The sequence below is a fragment of the Kogia breviceps genome, chromosome 10, assembly GCF_026419965.1.
Source record: "Kogia breviceps isolate mKogBre1 chromosome 10, mKogBre1 haplotype 1, whole genome shotgun sequence".
Lineage (NCBI taxonomy): Eukaryota > Metazoa > Chordata > Mammalia > Artiodactyla > Physeteridae > Kogia > Kogia breviceps.
Window position 1 is genome coordinate 43,582,494 of NC_081319.1, and position 27,755 is coordinate 43,610,248.

Consider the following 27,755-nt stretch of genomic DNA (forward strand, 5'->3'; position numbering starts at 1 on the left):
GAAAGCATTTTGTAAGCTAAGTGCTGTGCAAAGGCACAATGTAACTTTAAAATTTCCCATTATACATGTGATTTAATAGCCAATAGCCATTTAGCCTATTTCTATTCCACACCACTAGTTCTCAGCATACAAACTAAATAAACATTTGAGATCATTTACAATTAAACACAATATGAAAAACTCATAATGTTTCCACTTTATTTCTCCATCCCCCAGCTTTAGTGTACGAATACTTTTTAATATGGTTCAGCTGCCCAAAATAAAAGTGTTTCTTTAATGAGATAATACAAATTACAGTATACTCAAGAATTTGAAGGGAATTCATGCTGTGGATAAGAGTTTTTATTAAAAACATATAGAATCTTTCTTCTTTCTCCTACTCCTATTACCCTCCCCAACAGAATTCCTATCCTCTTCAACAGGTCCCTATCAGAGTATATCATTAACAGACCTTCAGAATTCTTCGGTGAGGGAGGTTGACAAGCACTGTGAATTCTTATAGTTTTTAAAGCATGTCCAGGTATATTTAAGTAAGCTAGAGATTTCATGAGTGCTGGTGTCTTATGAATCTGGAAGTAATGCGATGGCTTTGACTCATTTTGAGGGTGATCTTGTGAGGAAACTAAGGTTTTGTCTAGTTAAGGACAGGTTGACTTTGCTGTAGGAAACATCAGGATTGGGTTTGATCATGCACCTGGCAGAAGTATTTCTCCCTGATATGATTGATGTGTTCAGTTTCCTTCTCGATGCAACTCCTGGAGGAATAAGAGGATTGCCTTTCATATTTATTTTGTTTCTTGACTCTCTAGGGAATGAGGCAACAGATCTGTGTTCTCTTGGCTACAGTCAAATATGAACATGGCCTTGTGCCTTTAAGGTTCAGAGGTTCTCGTCAAACTGCCATAGCCTGGAAGTGTTCAGCTGAGCTGCTGAAGGGTGAGTCAGGAAGACTTAGCTCTTTCTCATTTTGTCAAATATTCAGAAATTCTTCCATTCTTAGTAGTCACTAAAGGCTTAATGTCCATTTAGCTCTTTGAGATGTTGTGGAAGATGAGGTGGTGAGGAGGAAAGAGCACTGGGCCAAAAGTTAGAAGACTGGAACCGCAGCCACAGGTCTATAATAAACCTTGCTCAGTCATTGCATATTATCTTTATCTGGATTTCAGTTTTCTCATCTGTACAATGAGGGAATTGATCTAGGTATACACTGAGGCCCTTCCATCTTGACAAAAAGCCATGTTTCTTGCTCTGGGGGCCTTTCAGACTCCTTGGGGAGAAAAGAATCCTAACAATTAGGAAATAATTGCAAAAAAATAAGGGCTAAATCATGTAGTTCTGGCCATGGAGTTTTTAAGCCATAAAGACAAGTGCCTGAAAGTTTTGAAGAAGAGCAGGACCAACCTAGATGAGAGAAACTGGTGAAGGCTTACTGTTTTTAAAGTGTTTTTATGACTGTATGTATCATAATATGGATGTCACATACTCTAGCTGGGAGAGGCACAAGTGCACTGTGGGCTAAGAGACCCTAAAGAATAGGCAAATTCACACCCAGGCTGATGGCTCCCACTGGAGTATTTTCTCTCTTTGTCTGGCCTTGGCTGAACACCTCCTGAAAGCAGTGGCACCTATATGAGGCCCCTTCCATGAGGCAATTCTATGGCTGTTAATATTCTTCTTAAACATTAATTATTTTAGAGTCAAACATGTTTCTCATGAATAATAATCCCCCTTTTTCTTTGCTAGGTTTCTAAAGAAAATATATGCAAATTCTGACAGGTAGAAATGGGTTTTGGACAAGTTTCTAAGGCAAGAGCACTGTGAATATTATGTAAATGCCAACCAATATAATGTAGCCCATCAGTTTATTCCAGGGAAGCAAAAGGTATTCAGAAAGTCTGGTGCTGCTGCATGGCTCTTGGCATTGAAGGAATCTTTTTTCCACAAATCACATTCTGATTTGGTCCTCAGATTCTGCTTTCAAATGGCAAATTCTGACAAAAATAGTATGTCTCCTTTTAGGCCACTGATTAAATGTCACTTCCTCAGGGAGGCCTTCCTTGATCTTGCCTTTCTAAATTAGGTACCTTCAAGATGATGTCCCCAAGAATCCTTTCCTTTCCTGACACTTATCACAGTTTATAATTAAATTTGTGTGTTTGTTTAATACCTGTCTGCCTCAGTCAATTGTAAGTCCTGTGAGGGCAGAAACAAATTTATTCTGTCCACAGCTCCGTGGACCCCAGTGCCTGGCACGGTGTAAAGCATGAAGTACTGTCACTGGGTAAAAATGGGGTCTCAGTGAAACTGTCACATTTTAAAACCTATATGGTGCATGCTTAGTGTTTCAGATCTTTAAAATGCACTATGTGATTTCATCTAATATTTGATTTCTCTAAAACTTTTTAACACATTTTTACCTCTCCCTCAATATAATGAAATATTTTCCATTGGTTAAGAAACCGGTATGTAGAGAGGCAACGTGTAATGGTTAAGTTCTTGGATTCTGGAGCCAGACTATCTGGGTTTAAATCTCTACTCTACAAAATTACTAACTGTGGGACCTTGGGGAGTTTACTTAACTCCTCTGTCCTCAGTTTTCTCATCTATAAAGCAGGCATAATAAGAGCACTAAGAGATTATCACAAGAATTAAATAAGTGCTTAGAACAACGCTTATCTATAGTGCTTAGAGCAATGACTAGAACATATATTAAGGAAACATATATTAAGTTTGCTGTTAACATTAGTATTCCCCAAGGGAACATAATTATTAAGTAGTTGACCCAGAAGTGCTACACAATCCATCTGATTTCACATCAAAACATATAATCTCCCTGAAGGACAACTGTCTCTAGATGACAGGTAAAGACTCTGAGACCCAGGTGGATAATGGATCTTGCCCAAGTCCTCCAACTAGAAAGAGGCAGAGCTGGGACAAGAACCCAGATATCCATCAATCATGCTGTCAGTTTCCCCAGGATTCCCTTTATCCTGCCCTCATACTGATGTTTCACAGAGCCAGGACTGGAATAGATGGGAGCAGGAGATATAGTGCAGTGTCTGGATGAGCTCTGAACCAGTGGGCCAACCAGGACATTCCAAGCTGACCCTATTACTAACCCATTTCTATAGATAAGGCACTAAAGCCTTGAGGCTGACATAGCCAAGGTCAGAGCCTATTGGTGACCTAAGTCATTATTCTTATCTGTTCTGTCCAGAAGGTAAAGAATAAAAATATTAACACTGATTCTTTGGGGGGATTATTTTTGGTGATTTCTTTAAAATGGAGGGGTAATATATACATACAGAAAGTAAATAAGAGGCACTCATCTTAACTTTACAGTTTGATGTTTTTTTAAAATATATGCAAACACCTGTGTAACTAGTACCAAGACCAAGATATAGCACATTTCCTGCACCCCAGAAGACTCTCCCATGTAAACACTACTCTGACCTCTGTCATCAGAGTTGGCAATTTCTAGGTTTCTCTGATTCTTTGCCTATGTCTCCTCACTGCACCCCTCCTTCCTCTGTGCACAGTAACCTCCCCTTCTCCATCTATCTATAGCCCACCCACTATTCAAGGCCTTCCTCTGCCTGAAGCATCCCTAATTTGTCCTGCCTGTCAGCTCTGTGAGCCCCTCAAACAATAATAATAGTAATAATAATGCCATGACTCACTCCATCTCCTTTTCCCTAGGACTGTGTCTAATGCAAGGTCAAGCTCACATCTGCTGTTGCATCCATGCTGGGCTTTGAGTGCCTTGGCCCTTCCCTACAGAATGGGAACAAAGCATCTCCAAGAGGGCTCCCCTCTTGTCACCTCGAAGCCAGTCAGTGCCATGTGGCAGGGGGAATACCTCACAATGTGGGTCCCTGCTTCTTGTGCCAGTAACCAGCTATGTGACCTTAAATAATGGTGGGCTTTAAGAATAAGTCACTAAAACTGAAATTTCAGGTCTCAGTTTCTTTATAAAATGAGGGCATTGGACTAAATAATACTAGGAATAGTAGCTAATAGGCTGGGCTAAGTCCTTTATACATACCACTGTTTAAAATTCGCAATCATCTTGTGAAATAGGTATTATTATGGCCATTTCACAGTTGAGGAAACAAAAGGAAGGGGCAGAGTTGCCTGATGTGCTAATAAATAGCAAAGCTGGGACACTACCCAACGTCCAGCTCCGTCGGCAGGCCTGTGCTCTTAGCCACTGTTCTCTCTACCTGCCTGTGGTCACTGTGACCTCTTCCTGCTCTTCTGATCCAGTTCATGAAACATGACTCTAGTCCTCTCTGGAGCATCAGGGGAAAGCACGACAATTAATAGCAAGGAAAGAAGAGTGACCATGGGGGTCTAATGAGCAAGATGGACCACAGTGCCATCTTCCCCAAGGATTAAGAGTTCTAAGCTCCCAGAATTAATACCAGTAGGCAAGGGAGAGAACACATTTGCTTGAAGCAGGAAGGTGAGAAAAGGTGCTATTGTATTTGAATCTTCTTCCCACATGATCCAGAACCCCGAGCCATGATTTTTATTCAGGAAGCACTTACTGAGTTGTTAGTGTGTACAAAGTTGTGATGGGGGTATACAAATCAAGGATGCTGAGATCCTGCCATTCAGAAACTCACACTCTGGTGGGCGCTGTAATAGGGGACATACACCATACGAAGAAACATAAATGAAACAGTGAGGCAGAAGCAGAGAAGGGGAAATAGGGCCTTAGGGGAGAAAGAGGTCTATCCAGGACTTTGAAGGACAGGTAAGATCTGGTCAGGAAGTGATTATGCAGAAAGGGCAAGCCCTCTAATGAGCAATGTACTAGAAAGGGCATAGCAATTGCAGAGGAGGAAGGGATATTGTTTCTTTCATGGGCCCAGGAGGCATGAACTCCAAGCTCATGTTATTGGTTTGTATGTGGGACCCAGAACAGGTCTGTTCTGGGGTGGAGCGGGTGCTAATGGGAACCATGGGGCTGCTGCTCATAAGAAAGCTGATGTCTCAGCAGTCTTTTTGCATGATTGGGCTCTGACACAAGGGAATGCACGCCCAGAGTCAGTGATCAGTGTTTTTTCTCCTCCTAGTACAGCATTTCTCTGGCAATATTTGTTTGTGAAAGACTCTTTATCCACCATTTACCATTACAGACCCTTCTCTTTTTCCATTTCCTTCTGATGACGATTTTCTTAAAATTATCCTTGCAAAGATCCACTTTCATGCCTGGGGCAAAAAAAAATGCTGATGTTTCACATTAAATGCTTGTTCATTACTATTATTATTATCATCATCATTATTATTATCACCATTATTTGATTGCTAAGTGAGTGGATAGGGAACTCATAAATTACTTTTTAAGACCGCTCTAAAATCCTCCTAACATTTGAAACCAACTTTCTGCTATTTCAAAACAAATTCTTCCATCAAACTGAAAGCAATTCATTTCGCACCATCATTTTCTCCTTCCTCCCATGCCATGCGGCTGGAAAGCTCAACCTTTAGGCTGCTGTTACTCAAAATACACATGTGGGATTGCTTCTGCCTGCTGCATTTTGCAAGTCTAGGTACTACATTTTAAAATCATAGCAGACTTTTCTCTCTTTTTCAGGTACTGATCCAATCAGGTAATCTCAAAGAGCAAATCATGATCAAGAATCAAACGTACACTAAGTGCCCTTGAACTATGGGAGGAAAAATAGCCAAAGAAAGCCAGAACCATAGAAACTTCTGATTTCTGGATTGCAGATTCAGGGCTGAAAACGAAGTAGAGGTGGCTTTGGTTCAACCTGTTGTCAGCTTTCTGAACATGTCTGAATTCTCCCTGAAGCTTGGAAAACACCCTTGGTCACCTGGGTTTGTCTTTTTTCACCACAATCTTAAAACAAGCATTCCTCAACCTTGTTGCCCATCAGAATGTTCTGGAGAGCATTGAGAAAATTATAGATTCTTAGCAGTCACTCCTATACCTTCAGATTCAGTAGGCCTCAAGTGGGTCCCAGGAGTCTGCTTCTAAAAAGTTCTCCTGATTATTCTGATTTGTGACCAAGAGTGGAAACCACTGCCTTTAACCTTACTCGTATTTCTCTAACAAGAGGACTTGTTGCCTAAAGTTTGAGGCAAAGCTTATCTCTGAAGGAGTGTATCACCTCCTACCCAAAGACCATGCATTCTCTGCTTTCTATGTCCATTCTTATTTAAATTTTCATCAACACTACTAGGATATTTGTCCTCTGTTACCACAGCTTTGGTAAAATTTCTGAAATTACACTGGCTAATAAAACATCTCTTTATATCAATGTGACTCTTTGAAGAGCATAAGCCTGACATTAATGTGGCATATATATTTGATAGTTTTTGGATTTAGCCGTATTTTTTCCCTGATTCTTCAGAGGAAGGGAAGCAGCAGAGTCTTCTACAAAAACAGATTCATTTTAACTATTTTCTAAGAACTATGGATGTTTGGGGAAGGTCATGTATTCAAACAGCCTACAAAACATGCTTCATTTTTGGATCATGGACAAAACCTGTAATTCTTCCCATATCACCCCAAACAAATCTTTACACCATTAGCCATAGACAGGCCCCCGAGTCCCACAGTCATACCTTTGCTGCTCAGTCTTGATTGTCTTCTAGATGAGAGGTCGCCTCTTCTACTCCAGATCGCCTCCACTGGAAACCATGAGCTCCTGGAACATACATTCAGCTTAACATCAAGCATGGTAAGAAGACACTGACCGACGTCTGTTCTGCCAGGAGGCTATGAGCGACTCTGGGAGGGGAGGCAAGTCCAGGACCCGCAGTTTTGCGAAGACTTACACTTGTTTGTCCTCAGGGAGGTGGTTCAGCCTGTCTGCTGGGAACCTCACTGTTGTTCAACTGGAAGTGCAAGGAATCCTGCTTTCTTGGGTGTCATTCCCTTTTCCCGTCACGAGATCCACCCTGGCTGCTGGTGCTCCAGAAAGTGTTCTCCTTGGATGGAAGCAGGGCGTGGGGAGGGGGTGGGGAAGATTATGTGTGATTAGATGGTAAAGTAACAAATGTGATTTTAAATGATCTCATGGGAAATGCTGAAACCTGAGGAAGCAAAGAAGCTGCACTTTAGATCACAGTGCCTCTGGCGTCCACAATAGCCGCCCAGGCTGGAGCAAAGCTGCCTTGAATAGCCGGACAGGCAACTCCCCACCGTTGACCCCAGAGAGCAGGGCTGCACGGATTCACAGTGTGTCTTCCTTGTGTCTACATTCTGCCTCCAGAACAAACACTCACATTTATTAAAATGTTTTTGTTCCCCTTTCCCAACTAAAACTTTAAAATTTTATTTTTTGTATTTTGAAAATATTTAATTGAAAAATGTATTTGAGTAATTTTCCCATTCTTCATGTATACTTAGAAATAGATCAGGTCTTATGAAAGAACAGTTTGAAATGAAATTACCAAAAAGGCCTAAGACCTCAGATTTGGTAAAAGAAAAGAGCAGGAGAAAATAACCTGTCCACATGGCCATGGACCAAGAGGGAGGGGGAAGTGAAGCCGAGGGGTGTCAGCCCATCCCGACTACTCTGAGGCTGCCTGGTTCACCCTGGGCTGGCGTGGGAGTCATTCCTCAAGGCCAGTTTATATTGCAAGAAACTGGCTGGATGTTTTATTGCATTATAACTTCATTTACACAAAATTTCCCAAATCAAACAGAAAACGGCTTTTTCAGGTCAGGATTAAGTTCTTATGAAGTGCTGGTCTCCCCCTGCAGGAACCAAAACTTTCAAAGGGACAGGCCAAGAAGGGCCGACACCCCTGCTCTAAGGCATAGCTCGTAGAAAGGCTGGAGGCTAGAGGGTTTGGGCATCACAACAGCTCCGTGGGTGTAGGGAAGGAGGATGGCACTTCTTCTGCCCCTGGCAACCTCTTAAAGATGCTTCTCCTGTGGTCCACCCAGGCAATGGCATCGGAACTGCCTGAACTCCTCAAAAGATTAAACTTCCAAAGTATTTATGGGTCGAATGACATGATGTCATTCGACCCATAAATGTCTGGGATTTACTGCAAAATAACTCAAGAGGGGAAGGGTGAAGATGAAACAAGATTGACCATGAGTAGATAATTGTGGAATTGGGGTAGGTAAGGATTTATTATGCTATTCTCTCCAGTTTGGTGTAGGCTTGAATCTCTATGAGAAAAAGTTTTTAAGAAGCAGACTCAAAGATATAGAGTAGCTACCAGTGGGAAGAGGAAAGGAGAGAGGGGCACTATAGGGGTAAAGGGATTGGAAGTACAAACTATTTGTATAAAATAAGTTACAAGGATATAATGTACAACACAGGGAATATAGCCAACATTTTATAATAATTATAGATGGAGTATAACTTTGAAAATTGTGAATCACTATATTGTACACCGTACATCAACTATACCTCAATAAAAATTTTTTTATGCTTTAAAACATGTTCATACAAAGGCATAAACAACAGGCTGTTATATTTTATGAAAATATAAAACTATTCTAGCTATCTGCAGAGAATATTGTCTGGGAGGTAAGACACCAAAAGTTTATGTGTTTGTATGTATATTGTAGAATTATGAGTAATTTTTCTTTTTTCCTTTTTCTTTTTTTAAACTTTCTTTGTATTAATTTTTTTTTTTTCTACAACAAACATGGTACTTTAAGACAATATTTGAGGACCATGGTTAGGGCTCCACCTCCCAGGATCTCTGTTTTGCCAGTCCTGGTGTGGTGAGTAAGAGGGAGTGGATTGGAGCAGGGAGTCCTTTCATTCAGGACTGAGTGCCATTATCACCACGTGACAGAGTCTGCACAGCAAGAAAAGGGCTGCTCTCTGCTTTTAGAAATCACTCTTTTCCCACTGTCTTTTCTCCTCCCAGCCGATAGCCCGGGCTTCAGAATTCTCAGGAGCGGCATCGTCTGGGGAACCAGCTCTGGGATGATATCAGGGAAGGTGGGCTCTGCTGCTGATACATCTGTGTCCTTGGACAAGTCATCCAATTTCTCTGCACCTTGTTTTTCCCATTGCCACTCCACCACTCTCCAACACACTCTCCACACAGCACCTGGGATGTTCCTTTTAATAGAATCTGATCAGAAAACACCTCTGCCGAAAACCCCTTGTCTGCCCATCGCTGTTACAAGTAAGTCCCAGATCCTAGAAGTAGCTCGTGAGCTCTCATGATCTCTTAGCCTCAGGGTGACAATCCCCCACCTCACCCCCATTTCCATGCCCCAGTGATACTGGGCCACTTAACAGACGCTTGAACACACCACACTGTCTTCCAACTCAGAGATCCTGCAGATGTTCTTTCTTATTTTCTTATATATTTCCTCCCCTTCCCTTCACTTACTCATTTCTAGTGATCCTTCTTCCTCAGACTGAATATTACTCCCTTGAGAATAGATTCCCTGACTCTCCAAACCAAACTCATTTTATACCCTCATATGAAGTTTTTCATTCACTCAACACATATTTATTGAGTACCAACTAAGTGCCAAGGGCGCACAGTCTAATCGGGAGACAGATATCGAACAAATAATTCTGAAAATGACCACGATAATGTGTCTTGTGAGGACGTATCCCATGAAAATATAAATTCAGACAGACAGCGATCAGTGATTGGCTCCCCTCCTTGGCGGCTGGCTTACCCTGGTCACTTGGTGAGATGTGATAATGCAACACACATTCTACATGACTGAACTTTTTGGGCCTCACTTAAGGCCTGATGACAGGATTTTACTCTGTGACCAATTTATATCACTGAGAATATAAAGCATTTCTTCAAGTCATTTGTTCAATACCTAGCTGCCCTCATTCTGTATTTACTTATTTTATTAGTGCTTCAAAAGAAACTATGATGTGTTTTTGTTGAGTGTTAAGCTTATAGAAATGAAAAGATGAAGTTCGGCTCCCATGGAGCTTACATTCTAAATTGAGGGGAGGGGGGGCGCAGAAAATAAGCTAAGAAATTAGTGAATGCATTATGTGATGTGATTTTTAAATTTTTTAAATTGAAGTATAGTTAATTTACAAAGTTGTGTTAGTTTCAAGTGCACAGCAAAGTGATTCCATTACACATATATATATATTCTTTTTCAGATTCTTTTCCATTTTAGGTTATTACAAGATATTGAGTACATTCCCCTGTGCTACACAGTAGGTCCTTGTTGTTTACCTATTTCATATATGGTAGTGTGTATATGTTAATTCCAAATTCCTAGTTTCTCCCCCACCCCCACCTTTCCCCTTTGGTAACCATAAGTTTGTTTTCTATGCCTGAGTCTGTTTTTGTTTTGCAAATAAGTTCATTTGTGTCTTTTTTTTTTTTTTTTTTTTGGTGGTACGCGGGCCTCTCACTGCTGTGGCCTCTCCTGTTGCGGAGCACAGGCTCTGGACGTGCAGGCTCAGCGGCCATGGCTCACGGGCCCAGCCGCTCTGCGGCATGTGGGATCCTCCCAGACCGGGGCACGAACCCGTGTCCCCTGCATCGGCAGGCGGACTCCCAACCACTGCGCCACCAGGGAAGCCCCATTTGTGTCATTTTTTTTAGATTCCACATATAAGTGATATCATATGGTATTTGTCTTTCTCTGTCTGACTTACTTCATTTAATAGCTGCAACCATGTTGCTGAAAATAGAATTATTTCCTTCTTTTTTATGGCTAATATTCCATAGTATATATACACCATGTCTTCTTTATCCATTCATCTGCTGATGGACATTTAGGTTGTTTCCATGTCTTGGCTATTGTAAACAGCGCTGCTTTGAACATTGCAGTGCATGTATGTGATGTGATTTATAATAGAAATATATATTTGATCTTCATCTCCCTGTTTCTGGCACAGAGCTCCTAAAACCCTTGAAATTTCCTAAGTGATGAGAGCCATAAAGGTGTCTCTTGCTATGTTAATGAGGTGACTTTTGGAGTGCACCTAAGGATGCAGCTGGTTGCAGGGAGAACCATCTATGTATCAGAGGATTGGAACTTTTGATCTCACCCCTTAACCTCTGGGGAGGGAAGCAGGCTGGAGATTGAATCAGTCCCCAGTGGCCAATGACTTAATCAATAGTGCCTCTGTAATGAAGCCTCCATAAAAATCCAAAAGGATGGGGTGGGTTTGGGGAGCTTCTTTGTTGGTGAACACATGGAAATTTGGGAGGGTGGGGCTGGGACAGGGCATGGAATCTCCGTGCCCCTTCCCCATACCCTGCCTTGGGTATCTCTTCCATCTGGCTGTTCCTGAGTTATATCCTTTCATAATAAACCAGTGCTCTCATGAGCAAATGGCTTCCCTGAGTTCTGTGAGCCATTCTAGCAAATTAATCCAACCCAAGGAGAGGGTGGTGGGAACCCCTGCTCTATAGCCAGTTGGTCAGAAGGGCAAGTGACAACCTGGGCTTGCAATCGGCATCTAAAGGGGAGGGCAGTTTTGCAGGTCTGAGCCCTTAGCATGTGGAACCTGATGCTATCTCTGCATAGATGGTGTCAGAATTGAGTTGAATTGTGAGACAGCCAGCTTGTTGGGTGTCAAACCAGACTTGCTTGTTGCTGTGAGGGAAACCTCCCCACACACACACGTTGGACCTGGGTGCTCACTTTTAGTGTATTAAAGGAGAATCATTTTCCAGAAAGTAACATATTTTGCAAAGATTTCTTTTGCTCTAGACAACCAGAGAATTATTTTTCACCCCCTCTAACTCAATCTCCATTTCATCCCAGGAACCTTCCTTTCCTCAGTAGACACCCAAGGAGGTCTTCTTCCCCAGTAAGTTACTACCTTCCTTCTGTGTTTCATATATCTTGTGTTCATCACCCTAAGAAGTTTTATTTGTGCTCCTTGAGAAAAGTGTGGCTGTCTCTTCTGGCATGCTTCACAGTGCTAGCCACAAAGTAGGTCAACAAGAGCCCTTTCTGTGAGCCTGGGAGTCCTTCCAGGGCAGGGTCCAGGACTTATCCTGGGTCTCCAGCCTCGGGCACCATGCCTGTCTGGATAGAGAGGTACTGAGCTCAGGCTAATGGAAGGAATAAAGGAATTTTTCCTTTTAATCCATTAGCGAGTTGTCATGCCTTCATTTTTCTAATTGTTTTGAATACAGATGACGTTTTTAGCCTGCTATTGCACCAATTCCTTACATGGTCGAGGGCTTTGCAGCTTATACTTTACTTTCAATAATGATACTTGATGGATATCTGGTGGATCAAATGGCCCTTGTTTTACACGTGGGGAGACTGGGCATGGAGAGGTTGACCCCCAGCTCTGCAGTATGAGGACACAGATGAGAACACAAGGTCTCCCACTCTAAGGCTCTTGACACCACAGGCTCCCCAGATGTGATTCTTGCCTCCTTCTGTTACTGCTCCTTGGACAAGCCAACTCTTTCAGGCAGTAACCATCCCCAGGAATCACGGCAGTTGGAGAGAGTCATTGCCACTTTCTTGGTCTCTCTGCTCTCCGTGCTCCTCCAAGCCCCAGCCCATGATGTGCCTTGGACACAGACTGAGAGGGTGAGGAGGAGCCCAGGGGTGAGGGCGCTCTGTGGAGTCTGGCCTTCCTGTCAGAACTCCAAGTACCAGGGAAAGAAGAGCAGCTTGGTTTCCATGGCAACCTGCCCACTGGGTCCCTACAGCTGCAGCCCCTCTCTGGCCCCCTGAGGTGGGGGCTGCGGGTGACCCGAGCCAGTCCTGTGCCTACGTCGGCTCCCATCAGGCTCAGGCCTGAGGCAGGCTGTTCATTCTGAGCTGGAGCTTTGCCTGACACGGTTCCCATGGGGACGGCAGTGGGCACACGCTGCCTGCAGTCAGATCCCTGGATCGGAACTGCCCTGCAATTCAGGCAGCTCCTCTAGAGCTCAGAGACTTTGGAAGAAAGATTGAGTTTCAGATGCCTTAGTCCTTTAACCCACCCCTCAGCCGAAGGTGGATTTAAGAACTTGGCCCAGTGGGGCTGTGTCATGTACAGGGCATTCCCTCTATGCCAGGGCCTGGGGACACCAAGATGACTTGAGGCACAGACCCCACCCTTAAGGGGAGCGAGCAAGACAGTCCATCAAGCTGGCAGTGACAGTGCATCGGGGGCCAGCAATGTGGGACTAAGAACAAGAAACCGGAGGGATTGCTCAGTTCTGGGAAACATTTCAGAAGGGGAGCAGGCGGCATTCCAAACAGAGGGAGGGGCTCCTGCAAAAACGTAAGAGGAAAGAATATCCTGTATGAAATAGCAAAGTTCCAGGTGTTGGGGAAAGAGCTGAGAGGAAGCTGCACGGCTGGGATATGGGCAGGAGCCCCGCACTGAGCCCAGCTCGGGCTGTATCTTATAGGGAAAGAGGAGTCATTTTACACAGGAAAGCAACATGGCTGGACTTAGAAAGGTCACCAAGGATGCTGTGAAGGGACCGATTTAAGGAGGAGGAGATTAGCAGTGGGGAGGACAGTGAGGTGGCTGCAGAAATTCTGGTGAGGTCGCAAAGGCTGGTGACTAATCTTTCAGAGTCAGGGGCCTCCTACCCGCCAGGTGTGGCCAAAGGCGTCAATTCTGTACCTTCGCGTGGAGATGGCAGGAACCAGGAGCCGGGAGACGTGGTCGTCAGCTGACAGATGCCTCACCCACCTCCTGCCACTGGTCAGGAAGACTCTCAGGGAGGGAGGTCAGCCTACAGAGGAAGGCCCTGGGTCAGCACCTGTGAGGAAGGGGCGGTGGCAAGATTGGGTAGGAGGAAAGGTCAGCTGTGATTGCCCCATAGGCAGCTCTGGAACTCAGATGCACGTCAGAGGCATCCTACATCAGACAGGTGGGCAGGTTTTTACACCCTCCCTTAGTGGGTCACTAGAGGTGGGCCATCCCTAGAAGAGCAGGACCTGGAGGCAGCTGCCTGCCGCTGAGGTTGTCCCAAGAGCTGGGAGCTGCCTCCACCTCCAGTACTGCCAGAGCGGGGTGGGGGGTCCTCAGTGCAGGGGACTTGTGCACAGTTCATACCTCGCCCACATCTACAACTTTGTCCTGGGCAGCTCTCCCAGTTGGAAAATTGATGGGTCTGGGGTAGGAGGTCTGGAAAGTCCTCTCAGGCTTGGTGCCTCCCGAGTCAGGGAGATGATAATAACAGCAAAAATAACTATCATTACTGAGGGCCTATGACATGTGTGCAGACTCCAGGCCTTCACACTCTACTTATATCATCTCGTTTCATCCTTTGAGATAGGCACACATATTATCCCACTTTGAAGAGGAGGTTGCAAACGTCAGAGAGCACCTAAGTGGCAGAGTCTGGCCCCTGTGCAGAGTGTCTCACCTCCAGGTGGAATGGCCTCCTTCTTCACTGCAGCTCCCACAACTGTGCTGGAAAGATTGAGGGACGAAAATGTGAGAGTCATGCAAGTGCAGGCCCGTCCACGAGGTGTTGCTACCTGGCAGGAGCCCCAGGTACCAGGGTGAGGCTTACAGCACACCTTTCCCAGCCACCTACTGCCTACTCAAGCATCCATGGCTAGGGCCTGGGACTGTCCTTGGGGCCTAGGGAGTGGAGCAGTGACACATAAAAGAAAAGATACCCTCATTGAGAAATGCACTTGTCAGGTTTATAAGCAGAATTCCATTCAGTCAAAGTGGAGGAGGAGTGGGGAGCCAAGCACTGAGGACCTGAAATGTAATTCACTTGGTAATCTTCCTCCAGTGCCTGCATCCCCTTCTCTTCCCGTGTAAGCACCGTCCGTGAGGTGGACTCTGTTCCTCCTTCTCCACCTCCTGACAGCTAATTCTTTAGCAAGATGGTCACCCCCATTTACTGAGTGGCCAGTACAGGCGAGGGCTTATGCCTGGACATCAGCTCACTCTCACAACAGCCCTGAGAGACAGAGGCTGTCGCCTCCACTTCATAGAGGGGTAAATAGAGCCCCAAATGCATTAAGTCACTCGCTTGAGTCACACAGCCATTGCGGGACAGGACTTGAATCTAACTAGTCTGTCTGCTCAACCGTGGTGTTGAGGGGATTGAGAGAGGGTTCAGGTAAAGGGGCCAGGATTAGAGAAGGATGTAGTCTTGTGGGCTACAGCAGGAAGGAGAGGAAAGTCATGCAGAGCCACTGGGATGTGGGGCCTGGTTGTTCCGGAAGCCCCGGCAAGGCGAGCTTCAGAAGCAGAATCTTGAGAGGGGGAGTTGGAGTTGTGGGCAAAGGGCAGTTTAGATGAGCTGGCTTGGTGACCATTACAGGGGGTCTAAGAGCAGGTTTAGAAGGCAGTGCTGAATGGCACCCCACTGGGGACTACTCAGGACACCTGGTCTCCTGTGGCTGAGTCTCGGGGCTCCTTGGTGTTCAAATGGCCAGGGAGGTGGCAGTAAGGGAAAGATGAGATGGGATGGTTTAGAGCGTGGTTCTCAAATCTCAGTGTACATTAGAATCACCTGGAGGGCATGTCCAACTAGATTCCCGGGCTCCACCCCAGCCCAGGGTCATGTTCTCTGTTCCTAACAAGCGCAGGTCCCGGCCCTGCTGTGAGGAGCACTGGTTTGGTGGTTTCCATGGGCCCCTCCTCCCCAGCATTCAGCTTTCTGAGGCTGAGATCAGCTTCCCAAGTAGGGCTCCTCTCCCAAGGGCTGGCTGCTGTTGACTCAGGCAGGAGAGAAATGACCCTCTTGCTCCAGGAGCTATGACTGGGAGTGACTGCCATTTTCAATATGCTTTTTGTGCAGACTTTACAGGTAATAAGCCTGGATATCAGAGAGGTAGTCCCAGAGGTTACACAGCTAATAAGTGCTAAAGCCAAGATTAAATCCTGGAGCTTAGCTGATACCCAAGGGGATAAGGCATAGGCACTAAGGACGCCCTTCAGGACCTGGAATGCCCATTGCTCTATGGGAAGGTATAATAGGATATTTGTTTGGGAGGTCTGGGGTTCTGCAGGCCTGAGATTCGTTGAACCACGTCCCATCCTGAGATAGGAAGGTGGCTGGGATGAAAGAGGGACAATTTGCATAGGGTCTAGGATTCATCTGGGAGGAAATGGATTGATACCATGACTTTTCCCCTGGGGTTCCAAGTTGGCTGGATGAACTAAGTACAGTGAACTCACCATTGAGATTCTTGAACTTTGCATGAGCCAGTGGCACTGGGGAAGAAAGACACCCTCACAGGGAACAGAACAGAGCTTGGAGTTATATGAATTTAAATACTAAAGGAGGTGTGATTTTATTTTGTACCCCGAGTTCCTTGCTACAATAGGATTGGATGGGGGCGGTGCTGGCAGGAGAAGTGCGCTGTTGCTCACATTATCTCTGAAATAGGTGCACATTCATTAAAATGACAATTGTTTTAGAGTCATAATTGATAACTACTTTCATAATTTCAAAGTAAGAGAAAAAAAATAGGTAGAAGAAAAGATGCCTAAATCAGCAATGGCAGTGAAATCAGAAGGCACCAGCCTGAGACAATGGCATTTCACTTTACAAAACACTGTTCAGAGGAGAATGCATTGCCTGATGTGGATTCAGTAGAAGTTGGCCAAAGAAATTCTTATAAGAAGAGAAAACATTTGGGATCTCAAACCTCTTAGCCCTCGGCTGGAGGAAAAAGTCAGAGCTGGGCTGGAAGAAGCAGGGTGTGCTCTAAGAGCTATGCCAGACCCTGGAGAATTGGGAGCTCTGAATATAACTTAATCTAAGTGGACAAAGGAAATACAGAATGGATGTTAATGGATATTTCAATCCAAGATGGAATATGAGTCCAAGGAGCATTTCAGTATAATATATATTTAATTGAAATGAACTACATATCTTAAATCAAAAATGATGTTAGTGATTCCATGCAGGAAGAGAATTGCTCTGTGACCTTCATTTTCTCCCTCTCTAATGCTTATGTGGGGAAAGAACTGTTAGCTCAAGTATTTGCTGAATGAATGATTGAATGAATGAAGTTGCATTGGTAAAGGAGGTTTCTGAAAATGTACTTTTAATAATGCAGTTAATTTCCTGTGCTTTGCAGGTTTTCTACAGTGAAAAGAAATTACTTCAGTAGTCAGAATAAGATTAGAATTGGGTCGGGGACAGGTTAGAATCCGTTCTCTTGGGGGATAGTTTCCTGTGAGGGGCAGTGAGATACCTACTCTCCCAGGCCAGAGATGGTGCCCTTCTGACCTGTGGCCCAACCACTGGGAGAAAGATGAAGACAGGTGCTGGTCAGCAAGGCTGGGGTGGTGAACCAGCTGGGACCGAGTCTCTCTGTATCAGGAGTTGTGCATGGAGCTGGCGTTCCAGGGGAGGCACCCAGATGACCGCTCCCTCAACAAACTCACAGTTTTGGCTGTGAAGGTTCATGCACTTGTCACATGTAATTCTAGAACAACCTGTCTGCATCTGTGGCCAGTAAAACAGCAGAGCTGGAGCTGAGCTGAAGAAGGGCAGCTGGCAGATGGGTGGAAACTGTGTCTTTTGAGAAACAGTTGTTAATGCAAAGGAGGAAGGTGTATCCTGGCCCACAACCCCTCTCACTGGTCAAAAATGACTGGAACATGACAAACCATCTCAGATCTCCCCAGGGTATGCTTCCTGGCACTCAGAGCCAAAAATTCACTGTAGGATTTCACTGGAGTGGGGGTCATGGCAGGCTGGACAGGCTGGAGCTTTCCTGGAAGGGGCAGGGCTGTATCTGGGCTCCTCTGGATGGGGAGGGTAGAGAGCGAGGATGGATGGAGACCCAGCAGTGGACCAGAAGAGGGGCAGCCAAATGTCATTCACAGGAGTATCCTGTCCAGCAGCCCCTGTCAAAATTGCCAGGGGTGATCCTAAAATGTATAGTCCAGAGCCCTATTTCTAGAGATTTCTTCTTCTTTTCTTTTTTTTAGGTTTACAGTTGATTCCAAGAATCTGCATTTTTCACAAGTACTCTGGCTGATTCCGATGCAGTGTGTCAAGCATTAGACTTTGGATACTGTATTAGCGTAGGCTGTCATGACAAAATACCACAGGCTGGGTGGCTTAAACAACAGAAGTTTATTTTCTCACAGTGCTGGAGGTTGGGAAGTTCCAGATCAAGACTGGCAGGGTTGGGTTTCTGGTGAGAGCTCGCCTGCTGGCTGTCAACAGCCACCTTCCCGCAGTGTTCTCACCTGGCCTTTCTCCTGTGCACATGTGATCTCTGGTGTTTTTTCTTCTTCTTCTAAGAAGTCCAGTACTCTCAGCTTAGGGCCTCATCCTTATGACCTCATGTAACTTTGGTTATCTTCTTAATTATCTTCTGTCTCCAAATACAGCCACATTGGGAGTTAGGGTTTCAAACTATGAATTTTGGGGGACACAAACCAGTCCACAGTGGGTGCCACTCCTGTGGAAGGGAAGTGGGGCCTGGATACCTGGCCGAGGATGGTGGAGGATGTTCAGTGAGATGGGCCAAGACTGGCAAAGGATCTTCTGCAGGGAGATGACTGATGTTAGTTCTGCCTCCTGCTTCAGACCATTTGAGGATCACCAGGTAGCAAGCAGGGGCTTTACTGCAGTATAACTCAAGTAATGCTATATGACTTTATTTTTCTAACATTAAATGACATATGTCCATCCCTCCGAGGAATGAGAACTTCATCTCAGTCATTCCTGGGGTGCTTCCTCTCTCTACCTCCTCCCAAGAGCGAGTGATCTCTCTCCAGGCCTTCCTTACAAGGTCTGGAGCATCTGGGAAGGGGCCCTGGCCTTGCACCTGCACCAGTCACCATGATCATGCTCATTGTTTAAACCTGCATGGTCTCTTGAAGGTGGCAACTGACTGCTTGGTGCCCAGCTTGGTAAGACATCTTTTGCCAGGGCTGGGACACCTAGGGTCTGGAACGTAACTTCCCTTGAACATCATAAGGGTATTTTGCTCTGGTTCTGCCCTGACCCCTGAACACCCTCATTACTCCTAGCTCAAAATTTCTCCCCAGCCAAACTGAAGAGAGTGCACAAAGCACTGAGGTCTCTATCGTTCAAGAAAATCCCCTTCCTAGTTCCAGGGAACGTTCACTTAATTCTTAGACCCAGGCCATTGATCCTGCACCACTCCATGCCTCTGCTCTGGGAGGGGTGATCTTCCGTGATTTGTGGCCAGCAGGCCTGTGATGGGACACTGCTGTACTTCCTCCTTGGGTAGGGGCATGGGAGGAACAGGTGAAAGCTGGTGATTTGGTGGAAGCTGAGAGTTTGTACTGCAGAGTTTAATGGTCTCTCCCTACCAGCTCCCTTGGAGTATTTAGGTCTCTGGACCCTGAGGCACAATATGCAGGATCACCCAGCCCTGGAAGGCGAGAAGGAGCCAGGGAGCATATTTCCTAACTGTCTGAAAAGTAACGGAACCAAAAGAGATCCAGAGTGTCTCCACCAGAATGAGAGGATCATAGAATGTCAGCGCCAGAGAGAACCAAGAGCTCATCTAATCAGTTTCCTTGTTTCACAGATGAGGAAACAGAGACCCAGAGAGGGGAAGGTACTTGCCCAAGGTCACACAGCAGGCCAGTTCCAGGGCAGGAACAGATACCCCACACCCATGACTCCCACACTGGCCCTGCTCTTTTCATTCTCATCTGATGTGGGCCTGGTTCCTCTGCTCCAACTATATCTTATAATTTACTTGGTTCTACTAACCATAAAATTACCATGTACTTCATCAGAAAATGTGTGGTAGATCTAGAAGCCCTAGGGAAACATACATACACACGCATACATATATGCACACACTCTCAGACACCGAGGTAACCCCTGTTAGCATTGGGAGGCCTGTTCTCCCTGCACACAGGGTAAAAAGCCCAGCCCAGAGCTCTGGTGCCCCGCCAGTGGGTAGCTTCACACGTCCTCCCCCCTCTAATGATAAGCGTGGATCACAGCATCCAGCCTTCACCATCAAGCTCAGAATGGGAATGGGTGGCCACCAGATGCAGTGTTGGGGGAGAAGATCCAAAGACCCCTCCCTCAGCAGCATTAAAACTACAGTGCTTCACTGAGATCTTGTCCATGAGCCATTAGGAAAGTGGGGAGCGTTTCATGCATTTCTTTGAGACCCGGCAGCTGTGCACCTGCCCTGGGCAGGGACATAGTCAGCACTGACTTCTCCAGTGAGCTGTTCTCACTGGAGAAAGGTTGAGGAAGGTTGAGTCCATGATGGACAGTGAAAGCAGGGAGAATAGCACCAACACTAACAGTGATCCAGCTGACATTGCTTATTACATGCCAAGAGGCTTACATGGTTATTGCACTTAATTACCAGAACAAAATGAGGAAAAAACAGGTGGTGGAGCTGCAGGTGAGAAGGGAGCTGCTAAGTGACATCCGGGGAGCTGGGATGGCCAGGAGGACCAAGAGTGGCTCGCGGGTTCCTCTGATGAAATATTCTAAGCAAGTTCTGGGTCATCCCCTGAACTCACCCCCAAAACCCTTCAGCCATCACCTCGGAGCCTCCCTGGTTGGGAAAAGCAAGTGTGTGTATGTGTCCTTCTGGCCATGGCTAAACAACCAGGGTGGAGAGAGAGCACGGGAAGGAAGCTGGTCCTGGCCTCCAAACCATGCTCTCCCTCCTTCCCATACCTGGGGGGCTCTTCCTGACCTCACTGGTGCCGGGACAGCCCCAACCAGGCATTGGAGCAGAACGAGGCAGCTCTTGGAAAAGAGGGAAGGGAAGGTTCCCTTATGCAGGTATTTCTCTGGGGAGCAGTGCTGGGGTGGGCACAGATGGGCCTCAGACAGTCAGACATCAGAGGCAGTGCTGCCCTCACTGCCTTGCCAGGGAGTGACCCATTTACTTGGGTGTCAGTTTGCTGCAATTATTCATGTGACTCCCCCTTCTTGCTGTTCCTCTAGGCCCAGCACCATGGGGGCTACTGCATTTCTCCACGACCAACCTTCTGGGCAGCAGCAGGGGGGCCTGGCAGGTGGACCCTCAGCCAGAGAGATGCAGAGGAGGGCTGCGTGGGGCCAGGACCCACAGGCAGACTCACCAGAGGGAGGACGGACACTTACTGTCCCCGGGTGATGGGCAGCACACCCAATCTCTCACCTACAAGCCTCCTTGAGCTCTCATAGCAGCCCTGAACCACTAGTGGTTTTATCTTTCTCATTCTAATGCCAAGGAAACTGACATAGGGACAAACTTTTATAAGACAAAATGGAAAGGCCAGGCAAGACACTGAGGTGACCAGTTTCTTAAAGACCTCTGCACTGTCCAGGGCACTAGAGAAACCCATTCAAAACTCACCTAGGAAATGGACTCTCAGGAGAATGTCCATCCAGAGGCTTGTGGGGCTGGGTCCTAGGATGCAGAGCTGTTTCTTTGGCAGCATCCAAATGATTTCCTAACAATCAAAGACAGGCAACAAGAGTCAAGGAATGAAGACTAAAGGAATGGGATTGGGGATTCCTTGGGGGAACCGGACTACTCTTTTGTCATCTATGTATCCCCATCAAAACCCTTTAAAATCTAACAATATACATCAATAAATACTTAATACATAGTAATGTTAATACTAATTGAGCCATATCTCACTTAAGGATCATAATTGCCTCATGAAATAGGTATGGTCATTATTGTCTTTTTTTAAAAAAAACATCTTTATTGGAGTATAACTGTTTTACAATAGTGTTAGTTTTTCCTTTACAACAAAGTGAATCAGTTATACATATACATATGTTCTCATATCTCTTCCCTCTTGCATCACCCTCTCTCCCACCCTCCCTATCCCACTCCTCTAGGTGGTCACAAAGCACAGAGGTGATCTCCCTGTGCTATGCAGCAGCTTCCCACTAGCTATCTAATTTACATTTGATAGTGTATATATGTCCATGCCACTCTCTCACTTCATCGCAGCTTACCCTTCCCCCTCCCCATATCCTCAAGTCCATGCTCTAGTAAGTCTGTGTTTTATTCCCTTCCTACCACTAATCTCTTTATGACATTTTTTTTCCCTTAGAGTCCATATATATGTGTTAGCATACGGTATTTGTTTTTCTCCTTCTGACTTACTTCACTCTGTATGACAGACTCCAGGTCCATCCAACTCATTATAAATAACTCAGTTTCATTTCTTTGTATGGCTGAGTAATATTCCATTGTATATATGTGCCACATCTTCTTTATCCATTCATCTGTTGATGGACACTTAGGTTGCTTCCATGTCCTGGCTATTGTAAATAGAGCTGCAATGAAAATTTTGGTACATGAGTCTTTTTGAATTATGGTTTTCTCAGGGTATATGCCCAGTAGTGGGATTGCTGGGTCGTATGGTAGTTCTTTTTTTTTTTTTTTTTTTTTTTGTGACTTTATTTTTTATTTATTTATTTTTTTTTAACATCTTTGAGTATAACTGTTTTACAATAGTGTGTTAGTTTCTCCTTTACAACAAAGTGAATCAGTTATACATATACATATGTTCCCATAACTCTTCCCCCTTGTGTCACCCTCCCTCCCACCCTCCCTATCCCACCCCTCTAGGTGGTCACAAAGCACAGAGGTGAACTCCCTGTGCTATGCTGCAGCTTCCCACTAGCTATCTAATTTACATTTGGTAGTGTGTATATGTCCCTGCCACTCTCACATCATCACAGCTTACCCTTCCCCCTCCCCATATCCTCAAGTCCATGCTCTAGTAGGTCTGTGTTTTATTCCCATCCTACCACTAATCTCTTCATGACATTTTTTTTTTTTTAGATTCCATATATATGTGTTAGCATACGGTATTTGTTTTTATCCTTCTGACTTACTTCACTCTGTATGACAGATTCCAGGTCTATCCACCTCATTACAAATAACTCAGTGTCATTTCTTTTTATGGCTGAGTAATATTCCATTGTATATATGTGCCACATCTTCTTTATCCATTCATCTGTTGATGGGCACTTAGGTTGCTTCCATGTCCTGGCTATTGTAAATAGAGCTGCAATAAACATTTTGGTACATGACTCTTTTTGAATTATGGTTTTTCTCAGGGTATATGCCCAGTAGTGGGATTGCTGGGTCGTATGGTAGTTCTATTTTTAGTTTTTTAAGGAACCTCCATACTGTTCTCCATAGTGGCTGTATCAATTTACATTCCCAACAACAGTGCAAGAGGGTTCCCTTTTCTCCACACCCTCTCCAGCATTTATTGTTTCTAGAGTTTTTGATGATGGCCAATCTGACTGGTGTGAGATGATATCTCATTGTAGTGTTGATTTGCATTTCTCTAATGATTAATGATGTTGAGCATTCTTTCATGTGTTTGTTAGCAATCTGTATATCTTCTTTGGAGAAATGTCTATTTAGTTCTTCTGCCCATTTTTGGATTGGGTTGTTTGCTTTTTTGTTATTGAGCTGCATGAGTTGCTTATAAATTTTGGAGATTAATCCTTTGTCAGTTGCTTCATTTGCAACTATTTTCTCCCATTCTGAGGGTTGTCTTTTGGTCTTGTTTATGGTATCCTTTGCTGTGCAAAAGCTTTTAAGTTTCATTAGGTCCCATTTGTTTATTTTTGTTCTTATTTCCATTTCTCTTTTTTTTTTTTTTATTTTTTATTTTTTTTAACATCTTTATTGGAGTATAATTGTTTTACAATAGTGTGTTAGTTTTTCCTTTACAACAAACGGAATCAGTTATACATATACATATGTTCCCATATCTCTTCCCTCTTGCATCACCCTCTCTCCCACCCTCCCTATCCCACCCCTCTAGGTGGTCACAAAGCACAGAGGTGATCTCCCTGTGCTATGCAGCAGCTTCCCACTAGCTATCTAATTTACATTTGATAGTGTATATATGTCCCTGCCACTCTCTCACTTCGTCACAGCCCACCCTTCCCCCTCCCCATATCCTCAAGTCCATGCTCGAGTAAGTCTGTGTTTTATTCCCGTCCTACCACTAATCTCTTCATGACATTTTTTCCCCTTAGAGTCCATATATATGTGTTAGCATACGGTATTTGTTTTTCTCCTTCTGACTTACTTCACTCTGTATGACAGACTCCAGGTCCATCCACCTCATAATAAATAACTCAGTTTCATTTCTTTTTATGGCTGAGTAATATTCCATTGTATATATGTGCCACATCTTCTTTATCCATTCATCTGTTGATGGACACTTAGGTTGCTTCCATGTCCTGGCTATTGTAAATAGAGCTGCAATGAACATTTTGGTACATGAGTCTTTCTGAATTATGGTTTTCTCAGGGTATATGCCCAGTAGTGGGATTGCTGGGTCGTATGGTAGTTCTATTTGTAGTTTTTAAAGGAACCTCCATACTGTTCTCCATAGCGGCTGTATCAATTTACATTCCCACCAGCAGTGCAAGAGGGTTCCCTTTTCTCCACACCCTCTCCAGCATTTATTGTTTCTAGAGTTTTTGACGATGGCCAATCTGACCGGTGTGAGATGATATCTCATTGTAGTTTTGATTTGCATTTCTCTAATGATTAATGAGGTTGAGCATTCTTTCATGTGTTTGTTAGCAATCTGTATATCTTCTTTGGAGAAATGTCTATTTAGTTCTTCTGCCCATTTTTGGATTGGGTTGTTTGTTTTTTTGTTATTGAGCTGCATGAGTTGCTTATAAATTTTGGAAATTAATCCTTTGTCAGTTGCTTCATTTGCAACTATTTTCTCCCATTCTGAGGGTTGTCTTTTGGTCTTGTTTATGGTATCCTTTGCTGTGCAAAAGCTTTTAAGTTTCATTAGGTCCCATTTGTTTATTTTTGTTTTCATTTCCATTTCTCTAGGAGATGGGTCAAAAAGGATCTTGCTGTGGTTTATGTCGTAGAGTGTTCTGCCTATGTTTTCCTCTAAGAGTTTGATAGTGTTTGGCCTTATAGGTAGGTCTTTAACCCATTTTGAGTTTATTTTTGTGTGTGGTGTTAGGGAGTGTTCTAATTTCATACTTTTACATGTAGCTGTCCAGTTTTCCCAGCACCACTTACTGAAGAGGCTGTCTTTTCTCCACTTTATATCCTTCCCTCCTTTATCAAAGATAAGGTGACCATATGTGTGTGGGTTTATCTCTGGGCTTTCTATCCTGTTCCATTGATCTATATTTCTGTTTTTGTGCCAGTACCATACTGTCTTGATTACTGTAGCCTTGTAGTAGAGTCTGAAGTCAGGGAGCCTAATTCCTCCAGCTCCATTTTTCGTTCTCAAGATTGCTTTGGCTATTCGGGGTCTTTTGTGTTTCCATACAAATTGTGAAATTTTTTGTTCTAGTTCTGTAAAAAATGCCAGTGGTAATTTGATAGGGATAGCATTGAATCTGTAGATTGCTTTGGGTAGTAGAGTCATTTTCACAATGTTGATTCTTCCAATCCAAGAACATGGTATATTTCTCCACCTATTTGTATCATCTGTAATTTCTTTCATCAGTGTCTTATAGTTTTCTGCATACAAGTCTTTTGTCTCCTTAGGTAGGTTTATTCCTAGATATTTTATTCTTTTTGTTGCAGTGGTAAATGGGAGTATTTTCTTAATTTCACTCTCAGATTTTTCATCATTAGTGTGTATAAGAATGCCAGAGATTTCTGTGCATTAATTTTGTATCCTGCAACTTTACCAAATTCATTGATTAGCTCTAGTAGTTTTCTGGTAGCATCCTTAGGATTCTCTATGTATAGTATCATGTCATCTGCAAACAGTGACATGTCTTCATTTTTAAAATGATTAAAGCTCAGAGAGACTGAGGACTGGGGCCAAGGTCACCCCGCTACTATTGGGTAGCATGGATGTGAGACCCATGCAGCTGCCATTGTCTGCCATGTTTTTGGCTCAGAGACAGCAGCAGAGTCCTTGCAATGAGGATGGCACAGGGCTGGGAGTAGACTGCACTCACAGACCCAGCGGCACCCTCTCTGGTTCAAATTTATCTATTTCTGGTCATTTTAAATTCAATTTAAATTCTATTATTTCATTCTGGGAATGGAATACATAGGAAATGTTGTGTCACCCTTCAAAGTTGATGACAGAACCATTGTATCAGTTAGAAATTCCCCACAGTCACTTGAAACAGAGACTCACTAAAGATTGGCTTAAAGAATCTGCATCTCTTTTTCTCTAACGTAATGTTATGTGCAGAAGTAGGTGGTTCAGAGCTAGTGCAGCAGAGCCATGATCCCCTCAGGTCTCACACTCTTTCTATCTTTCTCCTCTGCCATCCTGAGGACGAGGCTTCTATTCTTTAGTTTGCCTCATGGTCACAATATGACTACTTAAGCCCCACCATCACATCTTTATTCCAGGCAGGTTGGAGAAGGGGGTGGTAAAGGATAAAAAGGCATATATCAACTGATTTAGCCCCCTCTTTTAAGTAGCTTATCTAGAAGCTTCATTCAGCAATGTCCCTATAACTCATTGGCCAGAACTTAGAGCAAGTCTACTCCTAGGTTCAAGGTAGAATTAAAACTGTATTTTTTAAGGTGAGCACTTAAAACCGTATTTTTTTAAAGGTAGGCACTTTGACACCTCTAATAAAATCAGATTTCTTTTACTAACAAAAGAGGAGAGTGGATATTGGGTAAACCCCTCACCACCTCTGCCACAACTTTACTTTGCCTTGGCTACTTCAGTCCCAGTAGTTAAGGACAGCCCTGGGGCACACTTTCATAGAGAGTAAGCTGTAAGTGGCTTGTCCATCAGAAACCTGAGGTGAGTCAGGCCCTGCTCTTAAACTCTTTCCAGCAGTAGCCTCAATAGCACAGCCTGTCTCTGGGCTGGCCTCAGGTAGGAAAGCACCTATATTGGGGGAGAATAAATACCTTTGGCTTGACCATGTCCCATGGCTGCTGTGAGCCTCAGAGGAGCTAATGCATGTGACAGCACCTCATAAAGTATGATGTCCATGGCCTCACCACTAAGAACCAGAAGCACTGGCATACCTGGGAGCTTGCTAGAAATGAAAATTCTCAGTCCCCCTGCAGCCCTACTGAATCTTTATTTTAACCAGGCTGCAGGTGATTCAGGTGCATTAAAGTTTCAGAAGCACTTCCCTCTAGAGCCGTGGGACTGAATCACAAGGGAGGCCAGGTGACAGGAGACAGGTGTGCTCACTTGAGACCCTTCCTCCAGCCTGATGAAGTATCTTGGGAAAGTCACTCGCCCCCTGTGGCCTCGGTCTTCCCAACCGTTTAGAGGAAGGGTTTGCACCAGACCCTTGCTCCACAAAGTATGGTCTTGATCAACAGCATCAGCATCACCCTGGAAGAAATGCAGAAAACCAGCAGTCTCCCCAAACCCAGAGTGACTGAAGAAGAGTCTGCATTTTGGCAGCCTCTCCAGGTGATGCACCAGTACACTAAAGTTTGAGAAACCCTGCAGTAGATGCTCTGTGTGCTCTGAAATGAGAAATCAAAGTCATTTAGGCGGCTGGTCCCAGGTTCCCAGCCTGTGATGTGGATGATGGGAGACCACTGATTCCTGGAGTTTCTTGGGTTGGGCTGAGTGGGGATAAACTCCCTTTGAAAGCTCAGTGACTGGCGGAGCACAGGGTGGTGAGCCACGCGGCTGGTACTGTGGGTGCCTGGGCTAGGTCTGGAGCCGGGATCAGACGTGGGGCTTCCTCATCAGGTGCTTCTCCTCTGGAGCTGGATGGGTACCTGGAGCCAGAAGCGCAGCTGCAGGCAGCACTCCGGTGATGGCTCTGGACCACACCTCCCTCCTGCCCTTCTCCCTCTCCAGGGCAGACGTGGGCACACCTGAGATGCATAGGTGAACAGCGAGCACACCACGGAGTCAATGCTGCCAGCTTTCAGCTGGAGAAGGCAGCGGAGCCTACCTCACCAGTCTTCTTGCCCCTGAGCACTTCGT

General features: G+C 44.7%; 1 protein-coding gene across 1 annotated transcript in view; it reads right to left on the minus strand.

Annotated features, from left to right (window-relative positions):
* SCN10A (sodium voltage-gated channel alpha subunit 10) overlaps window positions 1-6,911 on the minus strand; it is a 90,450-nt gene extending 83,539 nt beyond the window's left edge. The window contains exons 1-2 of the mRNA XM_059077131.2: window positions 6,811-6,911; window positions 6,598-6,680 (exon numbers count right to left, since the gene is read on the minus strand). The gene's annotated coding sequence lies outside the window, so the exon portion shown is untranslated. The remainder of the gene's footprint in view (window positions 1-6,597; window positions 6,681-6,810) is intronic.
* Window positions 6,912-27,755: the final 20,844 nt, after the last annotated feature.